The following is a 14,264-nucleotide window of genomic DNA, read 5'->3' on the forward strand; positions in this document are numbered from 1 at the left end:
CACTATAGGCGTACTCGACCCGCAGTCACAAAGATATGAGCAATTAAAACAGATAAAAAACAGTGTGCAATAGAAAATGCAAAAACTTGACAAACTTGCACACGAGAGAGAACGTCTCGCATGTGGACAAAAGAATGTGTCACAACCACCCAAGACACATGCTTACCTCTTCCGTGACTACCATTTTTCAACAAACCTCGGAGGCCTCTTGCAAGTGTGTGTTGTTCTACACCAAGTTTCTTAGCAAGTGTGAGGAAGGATTGAAGCTTGTTACCTGTAACATGACTCGCCAAGTAAGATTGTTCCAGCCAATCAGTGATTTGATCATAAAATACGTGATGGTTGTTTTGAAAGATTCGTTACCTTTGAGAAGATGGATTCCTAATTCGAGAGAGGGGATCACGATGGGAATCTAATACGGATACATATATTTGGTCATTCTCGTCGATCATGTCAAGGCAGTGAGGGCCTTCCATAGCCATCAGCACAAGCCAAAGTGCCTCACTTGCTTGACAGAATTCTAAGAAGAAAGATGTTACACGGTGAAGATAATAGTGCGTGAAGCGACTATCATTGGATGTATTGTTGGGAAAATAATAAATTGACTAACAGCCACCCAAGATAGAAGAAAAATCAGACCAATCGGTCGAGATGCCAAATTCTCAGATTGACATGAACAGAAAATTTTTGAACAATCATGCAAACACTCTGAATGAGGGAACCAAGTTCGTTGTGCGCTAGACATGATAGAACACCCACCTGCAACTGGTGAAAAAGTGCACATGCATCATGGTCATCACGGAAATGTAGAAAGTATGCCAGCACTGTGAATGTGTGAAACCATTTGAGGTGTAGTGAAATGAGAGTAACTTGATTCGTGCAATAGGTTGTGCACTCGTCATCACACAGGGAGATTGCTGGTGTGATGAGTGGGCAGATTTGATGTGCAAAATTTGCAAAAAGAACAAGGAGTTAATTACAAGAGAGAAAATCTGATAAGTATGATTCCGGATAAAGATATTCTTTGAGATGATCAACTCCATTGTCCCATGATTGCATGAGGGACGGACACTCCCAACCCGAATTGGATGTAAGAGAGGTGCATGAAGACGGACATGTCGTAACAGACTCGTGGGTTTGATCATTAGCGAAAATCTGAAATTTTGAAATATCACACCCATAATAGTAAATATTCTTTACATGGGGATCCACGTCGATTGCAACCATGCCGATAGACAGATTGTGTGTGAGAAACGAGACCTGATTTGGTTTGACGGGCTTGCTAGAGTCGCGAGGTCTTGACATAACCATCAACGGACGTTGAAGTGCCTCGACTCCCTGGCATATCCCAGAACTTTCCAGAATTGAAAAATTGCATTTTGAGATGTGAACCAGATCATGCATGGCTTGAGGATGGCTATTGTTACTGATTTCAAAACTGCTCTTAGGATGACAACCATCTCTGTCACAGGCTTCATCAAAATTTTCAGCAAGCTGACTTGACGAGTTGTCTTCATGCAACACACAAGATGATGACAAGTGGGAAGAGTCCTGTGTGTTGAGACTATTTTCATCATGGACAACCTCATTGCCTTGTGTCGATCAAGGAGATAACTCATAAGATGAAGAAGCAAGAGAACACGGAGTATCTCTGACGCATGTTGATGCGTTGTGAATGATAGGACACATGGGCAAGTGAGGTGCAAAGGAAGCTTCGATATGGATGTTTGCTTTGACTGATGCGCATTCCAAATTTGAGTTAGAGTGTACATGAGATGACAGTAGATCATATGATGTGCTTGGGCGTTCATCACAACATACGGAAGCATGGGAGTGATGACAACCCAAGACTGGAGGTTGATCGAAAGAATTGATTGTGCATGATGTTTCACCAAGATTCGCAGATCAAGAATCAATCAAGAATGGAAGCTCAATGTTTTGAGAGGAATTGATTGTGTCTTCATTGTCCTGCTCCTCTACTTGTATGATGAGACTTCCTTGCACATGACTGCAACTTGATCCAGCAGCTCGATAATCAAGAGAGTCTGTGCATCTAGCTTGTGAAGTAGATCACTCAAGTGAGTCATGGTGCAAGGAGTTATGGCTTGTAGATGATGGAGGATGGAAGAGATGAAAATTAGACTCAAGACTTGGGTTATGAACATTGATGTCCTCTTGCGGAATGGAGGGATGAATTTTCACCATAAGCTTTCTTAACCATTCTGGAATTTCCTCCATTGGGGCAGGAGACAGCAGAGTAGATGGGTTGGGAATGTGCTGCGCAGATTTCTCAGTTTTGCAACCGCTGCGAGGGGGTACCCACTGCGCAGATTTCTTAGCTGTGTGGTTACTGCGAGGGGGCACCCTCTTCGAGACATGAGGTGTCTCGTGATCTGCAAGAGTCGAGGAAGAAGGGAAATTAGGAGGTTCATTGTTTCAGGAGACATGAAACAAGCGTTTCATCTCTTGGCTCATGAAGTCAAGGTCCACAAACCATTCAGGAATTTCATGACAGAGGTGAAGGAAGCGGGTATCAAAGTCCTCAACTGATTCGTCAGTCTTCATTCTTAAAAGAGATATTCTTTCATAGACACCTTGGTGGTCACACTCATCGATTGAGGAAAGTGAGAAGGGAATGGATGGAAGCAGGTGGCAGGGTATGACACCACTGATTAGCATGACCTTCAAGGGTGAGGAAGAAGAGTACGTAAACAATCTCATAACTATTGATTTCATGAGATTTGCATAAATGAAGAAAATCATAAATGTGCTCGGTTACGGACATTAATTCCTCACCGTCAAACTTTAACGACGACAAGTAATCGAGAAGCTCATCGGGGATTAGTAGATGATTAAGGGAGAAATGAGAGAAACACCCCGGAAGCACGAATTGTGTATGATTCAATGGGTAAGAGATTCAACCTAGATGTACGGGCTCAGCTTGTCATTTATCCCTCCTTCTAGTGCCAAAATGTTAACGGCGTTGAACTCACCAACATCAGGGGATCTCCCCGGTATGAAGTCCCAACTAGACATCACACCATTTGATGTAGGAGTCCCATCGATACGATGGCACGGTTATCATTATCTTAAAGATATGCCTTAGATCTTTCTTGTCATCATGTGAGAGTGGTCTTCTTTGTCTTTGAACATCGAGGTTTGCATGCCTGGTGAGTGCTAGTGTTACTTGTGTCAAGGCTCTTTCGCCGTAGAGAGGGGGTGGCAGTGAGTCCCAAGTCGCATGGGAGGAAGCGCAACTCTATTAGGAACCACAACACAATAGGACGTGCGTTGTTGAAATATGGAAACAAGAATATTCCAATTTAATTTGTCCTTGAATTAAATTGTGAATTAAAATCGAATTTAGTCTTAAAAGCTACTTGAAAATAATTAATTAATTAATTTTTAATTAATTAGTTGGAGAAATTCAAGTTAGAAGTCTTTCTGAAGTCATGCAAGATTTATCCCTTAAATTAAGGAAATAAGATTGAGTTGTAATTAGTTAACTCAGTTTACTGAGTTAAGTCCAGTTAAATTAGTTCCAAACTGTTTGAGGAACTAATAGTGAGTTAACAGTCAGTTGATGCATTAATGCACTCAACTAGTGCTACTCCAGTTAACTGAAGATCCCCTCATCAGAAACTCATGCATGTCTATTCTAAGAAAAACCCAATTGTGATAAATGTTCAAGGATAGTGTACTATCAGTTGTATGTGTTTTCTCATGGAGAAAACTCATGCATGCAGTCAAGGATTCATCCTTGAGGATTACGTAGTTTTAAAGGATTGGTTTTCCACTTGGTAATAGGCTAATCATCCACAAGGAACAGCGCAAGGAAATAGGAGCTTGGGGGGCAGAGAGAAAGGCTGCAGAGAAGCCAAGATTTCCTTTGAGCATCTATGAGGATTGTACTTAGAGCTCGCTCGCTGTGAGAGCTAAGGCTTTGTATAATTCCTATGTATTTCCACCTTGTGTGATAATACAATAGTGTGGGGCTTTTAGTTGAGGCCTTCCCCAAAAGTATTTTTATGTGTATTATGCCATTGATTCTTCTTCTTCTGGTCATATTGTTTAGCTCGATCTTTAAGCTTCCTCAAATTGATAGTAGAAGTAGGTTATAGTATTCTGCTTTGATTTATATTGCATTATCGGGTTAACCTACCACCATATTTTCTACATGGTATCAGAACTATGAACAGTATACTGAGAGAATTCGAAGTTTGATGTTCGGGGTTGCAGGTGCAAATCGAATTCATATCATACTTCAAGGTTGGTCAATGGAGTTCTATGGCTTGAGACTCGAGTATGCCTTGGAAGGTAGCTCGAATTACATAGCATGGAAAGATAGAATGGAGACTATATTAGAAGACAATGGCTTGAAGGAATTCATTGATCAGGAAATCCCAAAGCCAGTTTCAACTAATGCACAAGAGTTAGCTGAGTGGAAGAAGTGTGTGGCGAAGGTGAGACGGGATCATCCTTGAGGGAGTTTGAGACCATATTGTCTTGAGTCTCCATGGGAAGGATACTCCATTTTCAATGTGGAAGACATTGAAGGACCTCTACCCGAACAGTTGCCACCAGAGGAAATTGGTGCTCAAGGATAAACTTCAAAGAATCAATATGGATAAGGGCGATACTATTTCCACATATCTGAACAAGTTCACCACCTGCAGAGATGAACTTGGCAGTGTGGGAATAATTATTGCCGATGATGATATGGTGAGCCTCACTCTCCTTGGCCTTCCAAAGAGTTGGAATAGCTACCAGGACTTTGTGAATGGAAGGGAGAAACTGCCGGATTGGGAACGACTGTGGTCGGATCTTATGCAGGAGGAGATCAGGAGGAATACACGAGATGATTCTTCATTTAATAATGTCGATGAAGAAAATATGGCCTTAGCAAGTAAGGCAAGGAAAGGAAAGGGGAAGGCTTCCCCTTTAAAATTGAATTCTTCTCATGGAGGGAAGAAGGGTGACATGTCTAAAGTAAGATGCCTTAATTGTCACAAGATGGGACATTATGCAACTAATTGCCCATCGAAGAAGTCTAAGAAGGGATCCTCAGAAGGATCGAAAGGTGAGGCATTAGCCTCTTAGTTCGAAATGGAATTTACCCTCATCGCATGCATGGTGTCATCGATGATGGGTTGTGTATGGTATCTTGACAGTGGAGCCTTACTCCACATGACCGGTGATAAAAATGTATTCAATGCCTTGGAGGAGAAAGACCTCAAGATGTGCATAGAGATGGGTGATGACGGAAGGTATAGTGTTTCAGGAGTGGGCATGGTTGATTTTCAGAGGGAGCATGGAGCTCCTCTCACCTTGACAGATGTGATGTATGTGCCTGGACTGAAGAAGAACTTGGTATCAGTCACGATGTTGGAGGACAAAGGCTACGATGTTTTCTTCAGTAAAGGAAAGGCGTTCCTAAGACACATAGACACGGGTCAGACCAAGAAGACAGGGATTCGGGTGAAAAGTCCCTATAAACTAGAGGTAGATGATTGTGCAGAATTGAGTACGAAAGCAGAATTGGTGCAAAGCCAAGACATTGGCTAGTTGTGGCACAGGCGGTTGGGCCATTTGGACCATGGGGCTTTGAAGATAATGCAGCAGATATCTACAAGACTTCCCAAAGGTAAACTTGAGCAAGTTGACACATGCAAAGGTTGTACCTTGGGAAAGTACACCAAGTCTTCCTTTCATGATCAAGACAGTTGAGCAAAGGCTATCTTAGAGCGATTTCATATTGATTTGTGTGGACCATTCTCGACGGAATCCACAACAAAGCAAAGGTATTATGTTATTTTCATTGATAACTATTCTCGTAAACGCTGGATTTATTTCATGCAGAAGAAGAACCAAACCTTCACAAAGTTTTGTGAGTTCAAAGCTTTGGTTGAGAAAGAGTTAGGGAAGAAGATCAAGGTCTTGAGAAGCGACAACGGTGGAGAATGTGTCTCTCAAGAGTTTAAGGACTTCTGTGCAGCGAAAGGAATTAAATGAGAGTTGATGGCACCTCATAACCCACAGCAGAATGGGGTGGCCGAGAGGAAGAACAAAACTATTGTAGGGGCAGCACGGGCAATGTTGCATGACCAAGGCCTACCACTTCACTTGTGGGCTAAGGCATGCAACACAGCGATCTATTTGTAGAATAGAAGCCTGCATCGCATACTTGGGATGAAGACACCAAAGGAAGCTTTCTCTGGTAAGAGACCAGATGTGGGTCACTTCAGGATCTTTGGCTCATTGGTATATTGCCATGTGACAAAGGATGCACGGAAGAAGCTTGAGCTGACAACAGAGTTGGGAATATTTGTGGGGTACACTGATACACCTCACAACTATCAGGTGTACTTACCTACCAGTCGGAGGACAGTGGTTCGCAGAGATCTCAAGTTCGATGAGCAGAAGGTCGTGCGAGTTTCCCTTGATAGGGAGCTCCAACTACAGGCTATGGAGGAACTTTTGGTTCCTAATGAGGAGGAGCCTCAGACTGATGCGGAGCAGCCGCATGCAGAGGTTCCAGGAGTGGAGACATCCACTCAAGCAGAGTCTTCCAAAGATGGACGGAAGTGCACAAAAGAAGCTGACAGATTGTTGGAGGATGTGAGAGAGAATGTGGGAGCACCATATTCTCAGTGCAGACAGAGGAGGTCACCTGAGAGGTACACTGGATACATGGCCCTTGCTGGGGAATGTGTTGAGACTGAGCCATCTTCCTTTGAGGAAGCAATGTAGCAGCCGATTTGGGTTGATGCTATGGTGGAGGAGTATGACTCCATAGTTCGTAACAGTGTTTGGGATGTGGTTCCGAGAGCGGAGAACAAGTCAGTTGTGAGTTCCCGTTGGCTTTACAAGGTAAAGCAAGTTGTTGATGGTAGTGTAGAGAAGCATAAGGCAAGATTTGTTGCTCGTGGCTTTTCACAGGTCGAGAGAATCATGTTACTGCAGTATATTTCGACAGAGGAGAAAGATGTTGATATTTTGACAAAGGCATTGTCAAAGTGTAAATTCGAGTTCCATAGAGACAGGATCGGGGTGGCGGATAATCCCTTTCTTGTTAAGAGGGAGTGTTGAAATATGGCAAGAAGAATATTCCAATTTAATTTGTCCTTGAATTAAATTGTGAATTAAAATTGAATTTAGTCTTAATAGCTACTTGGAAATAATTAATTAATTTATTTTAAATTAATTAGTTGGAGAAATTCAAGTTAGAAATCTTTCTAAATTCATGCAAGAGTTATCCCTTAAATTAAGGAAATAAGATTGAGTTATATTTGAGTTGTAATTAGTTAACTCAGTTTACTGAGTTAAGTCCAGTTAAATTAGTTCCAAACTGTTTGAGGAACTAATAGTGAGTTAACAGTCAGTTGATGCATTAATGCACTCAACTAGTGCTACTCCAGTTAACTAGAGATTCCCTCATCAGAAACTCATGCATGTCTATTCTGAGAAAGACCCAGTTGAGATAAATGTTCAAGGATAGTGTACTATCAGTTGTATGTGTTTTCTCATGGAGAAAACTCACATATGCAGTCAAGGATTCATCCTTAAGGATTGCGTAGTTTTGAAGGATTGGTTTTCCACTTGGTAATAGGCTAATCATCCACAAGGAACAACATAAGGAAATAGGAGCTTGGAGGGCAGAGAGGAAGGCTGGAGAGAAGCCAAGATTGCCTGTGAGCATCTGTGAGGATTGTATTGAGAGTTGGCTAGCTGTGAGAGCTAAGGCTTTGTATAATTCCTATGTATTTCCACCTTGTATGATAATACAATAGTGTGGGGTTTTTAGCTGAAGCTTTCCCCAAAAGTATTTTCATGTGTATTGTGCCATTGATTCTTCTTCTTCTCGTTATATTTTTTAGCTCGATCTTTAAGCTTCTACAAATTAATAGTAGAAGTAGGCTATAGTATTCTGCTTTGATTTATATTTCATTATCGGGTTAACCTACCATCAGATTTTCTACATGCACAGCTTCCGGAGGAGCAATCCACACAGATGTGGTAGTGACAACACACAAGGGAAGAAAGTGTGTACAACACTGAGCAGACAATTCGCACAAGTGCGACGGTCGTTATAGCGAGTTTACGTGAAATGTTAAGTGCTATGTCCGGGAGGTAACCAACACAGGAATGACAACGTTAACAACTTATACAACACATTTTCATTAATATATGTATTAGAACAGTTGAATGAATTCAAGTGTCAAACACAGGTTAAAGCAACATGTATTACAAGTATTCAAGACAAATATTACAAATAGTTACAACATGTGTGAAAACATGTTGGCCTATTAGCAGGCTTCTGAATCAAGCAAAAGTTCCGAGACACATCGATACACCATACATCAGTAACCCCGTGGACGGGGCATTGGAGACACTACTTACTCCTCAAATAAAAGATTACAGACTCTCAAGGCTATGTGGGAGGAGCTAAGGTAAAAAGTTTTTTACATGTACAAATGAGGGATATTTATAGCCAAGGGTAAAACTGGCCCTTGTCACTGTTCGACTTTCCTCATGATTGTTTGACTTTCATGACTCTTCAAATTACAAGTGGGTCTCTTGGACTTCCAAGTTACATTACATTGATTGACACAGTATGTCCCACAATAGTGATGTGGACGACATGACTCATGACACGACTTAACATGATAGTGTTGGTACGTTCACGTTGTTGCTAGTATGCATGTCAAGTTGCAGTGTTGCTCGGTGATAGATGTCCTCATGGTGTATCACAAATTCACCTCCGCATGGCAGGGTGTTCGGAGTCTTTGATGGTCATTGGGTTCGCTTGATGTTGCGTTCGCACGTTGCTCCTTGCTTGTACTTTGGCATGCTTGACATGTTCGTCTGTTCGCAAAAATGCATGTTCGTCTGTTCATCCGTCTGTGAACACATCTTTGAATGTTTGTCCGTTCGTTCGTCTGCAAACACATCTTCGCATGGTCGTCCATTAGTGAACACGTCTCCTTGCATGCATCATTTGTCCGTTCATTCGTGAACATGTCCTTTTGCATGTACTTTCCTAGTTCATCCCATCTATCATCACGTCATGTCTATTCATGTACATGTATCTGCAGTCACTCATGATGAGACGACATCAAATCCATAAACCTCCTAATCTACCATGATGCATGATCGTTTTCGGATGCAGGTGACCAGGAGAGAGGACAGGGTTACAAAATTGTGCGAGGCGAGTTTCACGCTGGGATGTAGGCTTCGGGCAATGCTAATGGAAACTGCGCAAAATTCATTGGGAGACGGAGACGGGCATTCTGGATCGGCCATGACTGTCTATGGGATCTGGATCAGTTGGAGGACAAATCTGCGCAATTTTTGGGAGAAGGAATGTGGGTTGCAGGAGGAATGGGAAGGTAGGATCTACGAAATTTTTGGAGTGAGTCGGTAGCAGGAGCTTGGCAGCCAAAACTACACAGTTCTTGGAGGGAGCTGGCAGCGCGCTGCAGGAGCTTGGCAGCAAAAACTGCGTAGTTCTTGGAGGGAGCTGAAAACGAGCTGTTGGGAGCTGCTGGCAGAAAAAACTGCACAATTTCTAGGAGCATGACCTGTTAACCACCTCTGCGCAGTTTGTAAGCTGCGCGAACTATTGAGCTGCAAAGGGCTTGCTCATGAAATCTGTGCAATTTTTCGCGTGTGCAAAGCCAACTGACTAGTGACTAGCTGGGAAAACAGCACAATTTTGTGAGGGAGACAGGGACGGGCATTAGGTGTATGTCCAGCCTGTCTGCATAATTTTCTCAGTCAGTGGAACGGGCATGGTCTATAACGTCTACACAATTTTTTAGGGGAGTCAGTCCTGGGATGACCGCCTAGTCAAACTCTCTGGTTGACCAGTAGGAGGGTTGATTGATGAGCTTGCAGGCAGTGCAGCTTGAAATGGCATGCTGAGTGCTTCTACGTTGTTCTAGTGACATTCGGTCGAGTCCATGATGGGGTGATGGTCCGTCTATGAGAGGGTGATCTGGTCGTCAGAATTTCAACAAAAATGACTAAGTGTGTGAACAAGTGAAATGGTGCATACACGACCTTGCAAACACACACTCACATGACTTGATGACAAGATGCCTCAAAACATCAAGACACACATGCTCAACATGACCGACCGACAGTGCGAGCGACAAGCGCGACGCTTGTGATTGATCATTGGATGACCGCGACGACGCTTGCATGACAGTGCATACGACTCCATGTGTGAATGCGACGGATGTTTACCTAGCGAACACAACACATACACACGAAGTGAAGACCTTGTGCACGACCAGAACATGGTCACAAGCAAGACATTGATACCAACATACAAAAGTTGTTCGTTGAACAATCAAGCAAGGTGGGTGAAAAGACTCACACGAGCTCACAGGGTGAACCCAAGTGCGTGCAAACATTAAGTAAAACTCCCCAAGGAGGCTCCAAAATTGGATGCGTGCCAAAATTTTGGAGGGTGTTGCAGACGCTACAATAGGACAATTCAACCTCACTGGAAGGCTATATATAAAAGGAAATTTGAATTCATTTAGAGCAATCACTCTCTCTCTCTCATAAGTTTGATATCCAGAAGAAAAAAGCTGGGAGGTGCGTAGTTGGAAAAGAGCTGGAAAAGGGTGCGAAATTTGGAAGGAAGGAAGAAGACATCAAAATTGAAGTTTTGGGCCATCTATCTCTCACTCAAGAGGAGTGTCTAGGAAGACCAAAGTTTTCCTTTGTCTATTCGAAGTTGTTGTTGTTGCTACTGCCATTTTTTGGCTCAAAGCTGCTATTGCAAGTTGTGGCTGCTAGGTCAAAGTTGTTATTGAAGGGTATTCATCTGCAAGGAGGAAGTGAGGATTGACTTGGTGTGGAGGAAGTCTTTGTCTAGGTAAAAATTCTTGGATTATCTCGAGAAATTATTGAAGGAAGAATTGTTGACTGGGTTTTCCCCTAGATAGGGGTTTTGCCCTAGCTATCTGCCTACATCTAGTGTTCGTGTGCTATTGTTTTGGTAATTTCTTGATGAACTAAAAGATAAAAGAAAAACATAAGGATAAAAAATCACAAGTAATTATCTATATAATAAAATCTTTCTATCTTTCTGATTTCCTAACATGGTATCAAATCTAAGGTGAAGAAGGAAAAAGGAAATTTGAGGATCTACTGAAAGGAGTCTAAGAAATCTCAAAAGGATTGAACTAAGGGATCATATCAGGAGATCTTATAAGGGAAGAAGCTTACTACCTTCAAGGACAATGTCTAATACAATAAAGAGTGAGAACAAATTGGAAGGAGCATCAAATTACAGGGCATGGAAGAAGAGAATTGACCTCATTCTTGAAAAGAATAAAGTCTTGGATTTGGTCAAAGGAAAAGTGAAGAAACCTATCGAAAGATCTAGTGATGCAGATAAAGTGAAGTTTAGAGAGTCAAAAATATTGGCTATGACACTAATGGTAGAAAGCATAAAGGACAATCTTGTCACATACATTTCCAACATAGACCATGCTTAAGAAATGCATGAAGCCTTATCAAAATTGTTCACTATCAAGAACATCAGTCAAGTAGCAAGTCTGAAGAATGAATTAAGGATGACATTGCGGCTTCCTTCTTTATAAGGATATCTAAAATTAAATATGATCTTCAAGCCATAGATGAGATTGTACCGGAAAAAGAGGTAGTGATTACAGCATTATTGGGACTACCACCTACTTGGAGTTCTTTTGCTTCAGGTCTCAACAGCTGAAAAGAAGCTCCTACATTCGAACAATTATGGAATGCTTGCTGCAACGAAGAAATGAGAATCTCATTAGTATCCAACAATGAAGAAGAAAAGGTTTCAAATGCATACTCCGCTTCTCACAAGAAAGGAAAATTCAGGAAGTCAAAAGGGCCAAGGAGGAAGGTAGACATGTCCAAAATAGAATGCTATCAATGCCATAAAATGGGTCACTATAGAAGTGATTGTCCTGATAATCCAAAGAACAAGAAAAGGAAAAGGAGCCAAGCTAATGCTGCTGAAGAAGGATCTCCAAAGAAGAATAAAGCCAAAGAATAGGATATTAGGGACTTACATTACTAAGTCCTTTGATCTAAGCTTTAGTTGTTTCATTTTTATTCCTAATATTTATAGGTTTAACATATTTTGGAAAAACATTTTTGATTTGTTTTTATAAGGTTTTAGGTATCCCTCAAGCTTGGAGGGAGCCCTCACCAACCTCTAAAGATAAGTATCTTATTACCCTTTTCATTTTTTAATTTTCCTTATCTAGTTTTGCTTGCATTATATATTAAACACATTTCTATTCATATTTTCCTTGTTTAGGAAAAGCTTGCTCGATACTCAAGGATTATGGAAGAAGGCCTCACAAGACCAAGCATTGGAATTACAAGGTTTGTTTTACAAAAGGTATGCCTTAGACTTTAAGTTTTGCTCTCTTCATGATATTCATTCTTAATTAACTATTACTAATATCATTGTGTGTAGCTCTCTTGAATCATAAATATTCTTGATTGGGTGATTCCTCATTAGATAAATCTACCCTCCTCATATCTTTGATTACTCTTGTGGAACCTTAGAAAGGCTTTTTGTAAAAACCCTAACTTAAGGGTTTGTCGATGATAATGTGTGAAGCCCTAGCCCACTGAGGGTTATTGATGAAATATAAAGAAAACGTTTGATGCTTTGATGAAGTCATGTTTGGGGTTTTGGCATGGTTATGAAAACCCTAACTTGTTAGGGTTGAATGGTGATGTCTAAAATCCCAAACCTTTGAAGTATTGATAATTTAGGGTTTATTATGTTTTGTATTGAAACCCTAGATTATTAGGGTTTGGTGGGATTTTTTAGAGAGACCCTTATTTTAGATAGTATCCTAGAAATGATATCCTAGGTATATGTGTGTTTGTCTGATCAAGTTTATTATATGTCTAATATATTGATATGTGTGTCATTGAGTGTGACTAACACATGTTATGATATGCTTGTGCATGATGATGGAATCCAAGATATATGAGTTGACCTAATTATTGATGGTCATAAGTCCTAGGGTTTGGAACTAAGCCCTAGTCAAAGTTTGATTCTCTAGGATGATAGTATTAGTGAATTCTAGGGTTTTGTAACTAAACCTTAGTAGAAGCTCAATTCTCTAATATGTGATGACTAGTGTGATAATCTAAGACTGTTGAAAGATTGTTGAAATCAGAAATTGAGCTATGATTGATGTTTGATTGTTGAAGCTTAATGACTAACGTATGAAATCTAGGATCTTACACTAAATCCTAATGGAAGTCTAACATATAAGCTCTAAAGTTGTTAGATGCATTGTAGAACTCTATTAGTTTGAAATGTTTCTAGGGTTTGCAATATTTTGTATTAGGGTATGTCATACCTCTAGAAGAAATATTGAAGTTTTAGATATAATAAAGGTTGTTATATTGATTAAGGTACACAAAGTCTTGATGATGTAATCTAGGGTTTATGACAAAACCCTGGCATGGAGTTGAAGTATACAAGTATGTGTTTCTTGTTTGTGAACCTAACTAAGTTTAGGGAGTTGATGTCTAATGTCAAATGCTTCCATTATTATATGACTCTGATATGGTTAACTTCATGCTTTAATAGATTTGGTTGTACTTGCTATCTAAAGTTGTGCAGGGACAAAATCTTCAAGTTGGTGAAGATGTTCGTTTGATAAGCATGATGAAGAAATTTATAATGGTCATAATAAAGTATGGAAGCCATGAAAGATTCTTCGATGTCGTATAAAAGAAGTGGAGCCCCTTAAATTAAGGGAGAGCTTGGATGAAAGAAATCTCCCTAATTTGAGACGGAGCTTGGATGAAAGGAATCTCCCTAGTTGAAAGGGAGGTCATATGATAGTTATGGTGGACACCTTGAAAGAAGAAATTGGAGAATGTATTTTGAGCGACTGCTGAGATAAGAAAAGTTGGATCTATTTGTAGAATATGTTGTTGCATGTGAAGTAGGAAAAGAATATGTATGATTAGGAAATCTTCTGTCAAGATTCGTTTGGAAGTCCTACTATGATAAACTCAGAAGCAATATCAGTTGTCTAGAATACCCTAGAGGTTTGTGTTTACTTGTGTACATTTGAAAGTTTGTTGCTAATTGGGGTTATGTTTGTACAGGTAAATATCTCATAAGTTTGATAGCATGTTGGTTTCACGAGAGAGATTTGTTACCGATCTATTTGATCGGGTGGGATTTGTTACCAATTAATCTGGAGCATTGAGGCTTTATG

Source organism: Pinus tabuliformis, chromosome 9 (assembly GCF_031772625.1).
Source record: "Pinus tabuliformis cultivar Carrire ecotype Pingquan chromosome 9, CPIR1, whole genome shotgun sequence".
NCBI lineage: Eukaryota > Viridiplantae > Streptophyta > Pinopsida > Pinales > Pinaceae > Pinus > Pinus tabuliformis.